Source organism: Chinchilla lanigera, unplaced genomic scaffold (genome assembly GCF_000276665.1).
Source record: "Chinchilla lanigera isolate Chin_1 unplaced genomic scaffold, ChiLan1.0 scaffold00132, whole genome shotgun sequence".
In the NCBI taxonomy this organism is placed as follows: Eukaryota; Metazoa; Chordata; class Mammalia; order Rodentia; family Chinchillidae; genus Chinchilla; species Chinchilla lanigera.
This window is the reverse complement of record NW_004955533.1, coordinates 1,285,819-1,290,957: the sequence shown is the minus strand read 5'-3', so window position 1 is coordinate 1,290,957 and position 5,139 is coordinate 1,285,819. Positions and strand designations below refer to the sequence as shown.

The following is a 5,139-nucleotide window of genomic DNA, read 5'->3' as shown; positions in this document are numbered from 1 at the left end:
AACTTTTTCCTCTCCAGTTCTGCCTCTTATGCTGCCAGCAACAGTCCTCAGGTGGGCTCCCACACCCAGCACCACGCTGACTCGGTTCAACTGGGCGTTACACGTTGACCACCAGCTGTCAGTCCACCACAGGCCCGTTCTTCCCATGGGTGGTTCCCAGGGGAACAGTGGCACTGCACATTCACCCAGTGCCCACTGTGTGCCAGTGCAGCTCCGACTCTTGGAAGTCAGAGTCCTGGGAAGCTGGATGAGCAACTCCTTTCTTTCACAGATAAGAACTGGAGCCTCGGACAAGATAGGCAGTTTGTCCAAGGTCACACCGGCAGGAATCAAAGAAGCTGGGCTCTGAGCCAGCGGCACAGAGGGCAGAGGAGCAGATAGCAAGAGTTTTAGTTTTGCAAAGCCTGTTAAGGCTGCCCTGGAGGTACAAAAGCAGCCGCAAAGTGCTGATGGACTAGCGATGTTGAACTTCGTTTTGAAGTTCTTACATTTTCATGTGTCAGGTCATATTCTTTTCTACCCAACAATTTTAAAAAGTAACTTATTTGTTGTTTTGACTTGTTTCTGTTTTTTGAGACAGAGTCTCACTGTGTAGTTCGGGCTGGCCTTAAACTGACTGTGGAGCCCAGGCTGGCCTCAATCTTGTGGGAGTTGGTGTGCGCTGCTGTGTCTGTCCAAAACAATGTTACAATTAAACTCAGCTTGTGGACAACAGTGGTGGAATGAAAAACCCCAAGATGCCCCTGTTTCCACTGTAAGAAAACTTTTCTCTCTCTTTTTGCGGTCCTGGGGACTGAACCCAGGACCTTCCAACTGAGCCACATTGCCAGCCCTAGTGCTACAGTTGAACGGGCCCAAAATAGTCAAGGTTCTTGTGTAGGGCAAGGAAGTCACTGCCGAGCATACACCTTGCAGCAAGTAGCTATACGTATTGAAGATGGCGGGATGGCAGCAGCAGGAACAGACAGAAGGGGCAGACGGAGACAGGTGGAGGAAGAGCACAGCTCAGGCTTCCAGTAGCTAAAGGGTCAGATGCCTGTGACTCCAGGGGTCGAGACCCTCGAATCTTAAACGTGGATGATGTAACTGTACTCCTACTTTGTATGCTTAATCTAGCCCTGGTGTTACAGTTGAATGAGCGGAAAATAGTCAAAAGCCTCTCTAAAATGCTTGCCCAGACTGGGCTTGTACTGAATATCCTCCTGCCTTAGCCTCCCAGAGTGCTGGGATTATCGGCCTCCTATCTCAGCCTGGTTTTCTGGGGAGGGGAACCCAGGACAGAGGGAGCTAGACAGAAATCAGAGGTTTCCCAAAGTCATTCTCAGAAATGACGCCCATCACTTCTGCTCTGCTGTACTCCTTAGAAGCCATACTCATTTTTGTGTTTTTTGTTTTTGTTTTTGTTTTTTTTGAGACAGGGTCTCACTATGCAGTTCAGGCTGGCCTTAAGCTCACTATGTAGCCCAGGTTCACCTCAAACTCAAGGTGATCCTCCTGCCTCAGCCTCCCAAGTGCTGGGATTACAGGTGCGCACCACCACGCCTGGCTAGTCCTTTTTTCTTTTTCCTCTTTTTTATTCTCTATATTATTTCTTTCTCTCCTTTCTCTTCTTTTCTTTCTTCTTTGAGACAGGGTCTCACTATGTAGCTCAGGCTGGCTTTGAACTCACTATGTGGCCCAGACTGGCCTTGAACTTGCAGCAGTCCTCTTGCCTCAGCCTCCTGAGTGCTAGGATTGCAGGTGTGCACCGCCTGCAAAAGATCTTCTATCTTTTTTTTTCTGTTACCTTTATCCAATTCTATAAAATCCTCCTACTCCATAATATAATATTTTCTCTTTTCTTCTCATCTCTCAATGTTTAATTTTTTAATTTTTCTCTTATATTCTTCTATTTCCAACCCCTTATATCTTTGACAATATAACCATTAAACTTTATTAATCTTTAGATAGTTAACTCTATGTTACTACTGTTGAATTCTTTTCTATCATTAATGGAGGTATAGTTATTGCACTTAGTAAATATACACTGTATGACAATATTTGTTTTCTCTTAGGGTTTATACTATAATTGTGTATTTCCTTTCTAAGGATAAGGGCAGTACTTTATTGGTTCTTATGCTATGTCCATAGCCAGTTTTTCTTGGACAATGTTACTGTCTCTGATTTACTTGATATTACCAGAGTTGCATAACTGTTGATATTAATGGGCTTGCTCTATATGACAAAACCTGGAATACCTTTGTGATATTAACAATACTGTCACAAGCCAGGTGTGGTGGCGCATTCTTGTTGTCCCAATACTCAGGAGGCTGAGGCAGGAGGATCATGGTGAGTTTGAGTCCAGCCTGGGAACTCACTGGGAACACAGTGAGTTCAAGGCTGGCCTGAACTGCATAGTGAGACCCTATCTCAAAAAAAATGCACAAATGAAAAAGAAACTATACTGTCATGGCCTTGAGTAAGCAGTGAGGCCCTGGGTTCAACCATAGGTACCACCACACAGCAGCGACAGCAAACCATCACTTATATTGAAAACATATTTTTAAAAAAGCACTCACTTCATACCCACCAGGATGGCCGCTTAAAAAAAAATAAAGCTGGAAAACAACAAGTGTTGGTGAGAATGTCAATAAATGGGAAGCTTCCACACTGCTGCTGAGCATGTAGAGTGTGCAGTTGCTGTGGAAAAGTCCGGCCAGCCCTCCAGACGCTAACCATGATCACCACATGACTCGGCAATTCCACTTCTAGGTGTGTGCCCCCAAGAACTTAAATCAAGACCCAAGCATACGCTTTCACACCAGCGCTCACTGCAGCATTATTCACAAAGCCCAAAGATGGGAACGACCCAAGTACCTGTTTTCAGATGAACAAAAACCCGAAACGCGGCATATTCCTATCAGAGCATATCGCTCAGCTGTGAGAAGGAATGAAGTTCTGATCCACGTCACTCCATGGACAATTCTTGAAAATATTATGCTAAGTGAAGCAAGGCAGTCACAAAGGACAGTTGTTGTATGGTTCTACTTCCACGACATACCTAGAGTGGGTAGACTCCTGGAGACAGAAGGCAGATTCAAGGCTCCATAGGACGGGGATGAGGGAGAAATGAGGCCTAAACCCTTTAATGGCTACAGCGTCTGGGGTGAGGAAAAGTTAAAGGAAGAAAGTGGTGATGGTCTGTGTGCAATGCATTGGTGAGTCACAGACCTGTCACCTCAGCTACTTGGGAGGCTGAGGCAGGCCGGCCTGAATTATGGAGAGAGTCTTTTAAACAAAAGAAAGATAAGAACATGTGATGCATTAACTATCGTTACTCTCCTATTATTTTGGCTTTTTTTCTTTAAAAAAATTAAAGAAAAGAAGGCAGATTTTATGTCATATGTACATGTTCCTACAACATAAAGAAGCAATGAATAGATTTATTCAGGGTCAGTTTTCATACATAAATAGTACGATTTTTTTTTTTTTTTTTTTTTTGGGACAGGGTCTTGCTAGTCTAGGCTGGCCTTGAACTCACTATGTAATCCAGGCTGGCTGGCCTTGAACTCCCAGTGATCCTCCTGCCTCAGCCTCTCAAGAGCTGGGATTACAGAAGTGCGCCACCATACCTGGCCCATAGTTTGGTTTCATAATGCTTCACAAAATAATGCTGTCTACAGAGTTGCAAAATTTTTCATACTGTAATATTTTCAAAATTCATGGAGGTGTTTGTTATAGCATAGTTTATAACAGAAGTAAAAACTGGTAGCAACCTAGCAACCAGTAATAGCTGAATGCTTGGACAAAGTTATTAACTTTATACCAAAAAATTGTCATTAAAATAATTACAATTATTTAGCAACATGGAATTTGACTACAATATTGCATTAAATAAAGGGAAACTGTATTGTCATTGGAAACATAAAAGTATACACAACATGTACGAAAACACAGTAATGAGATGAAAGTTGTTCGATTCTGTTTCTCCTATTTTTTAGGGTCCCAATTTATCAAAAATTAAAGGGAGCCAAGCTTGGTGGCGTAAGCCTGTAATCCCAGGACTCTGGCAGCTGAGGTAGGATGATCACCGCAAGTTCGAGGCCAGCCTGGGTTAGTAGTGAGTGTAAGAGCAGCTTCAACTACACGGTGAGACCCTGTCTCAGAAAAACCAAGAACAAATAAAAAACCAAACCAAAACAACAACAAACAAGACAAGAAAAAGTGAGCCGATAGAGAAGCCGCCACGCCTAGTGACGAGGGGCTACCGCGTTAGGAACAGTGGCAGGTGCGGCGCTGGCGTCTCGGGCGCGGCTCGGCGTTGGAGAGCGAGGGCCATGCCAACCCGAGGCCTCAGCTCGGACAAGGGTCATGACAGCTCTTCCGGCTCGATCCGGGACGCGGGTGGGGCCTTTGGCAAGAGAGCAGGCCGAAGAGGAGCGCTTCTTCCGACAGAAGACTGGAGAAAAACTGGCAGCCCTGAAGAGACATCACAAAGATGAGATCTATCACCATAAAAAGGAAATTGAGCGTATGGAGAAGGAAACTGAGCGACTCAAGCAGAAGATCAAACAACTAAAACACGATTAAATGCACATGTTCCCCCTAGAATGGCATCTATCATTGCCCACTTCTGTGTAGACATAATTCTGGTCTAATTCCTATTTGGTCTGTGTGCTGCCAACAAATAATAAATTGTCATCGGTGAAAAAAAAGAAAAAGAAAAAAGAAAAAGCGAGCCGGTGCGATGGTGTACACCTCCGGGAGGCTGAGGCAGGAGGAAGATGGGGGGAGGGGGACGGGGGGGGAGGAGTCGTCCTCGGGGTGCAGTCGCGCGCTCCCGCCCGGTTCCGCGGCTCCGGGGGAACAGCGCCGCACCGCAGCTCTGCGCCGCCGCCTGGGAGGCGAACTCCGCCGGGCGCTGTCTCTCGTTCGCTCAACTTGGGCCCCACTGTCCCCTTCTTCACCCTGCGGAGGCTCGATTTTGCCTCGTGCCCGCGAGCCCTGGCCTCTCCGGGCGCAGCTCCAGGGCCGGTGCGCGGCGCCAAGGTGTCTCCGCGGTTGCGAGAGTCCACAGCGCAGGGGGTCCGCGCCGCAGCCGCCCGATTGGTCCCCAGAGCCCAGCGCCCGGCCCCGCCCACACGCCTGGCCCCGCCCATC

General features: G+C 46.7%; 1 protein-coding gene and 1 pseudogene across 1 annotated transcript in view; both read left to right on the top strand.

The window, feature by feature from the left end:
* Positions 1–5,139, top strand: part of Nipa1 (non imprinted in Prader-Willi/Angelman syndrome 1) — a 60,266-nt gene that overhangs the window by 13,540 nt on the left and 41,587 nt on the right. The gene's annotated exons all lie outside the window — the stretch shown is intronic.
* On the top strand, positions 3,109–4,694 carry LOC102004004 (annotated as a pseudogene).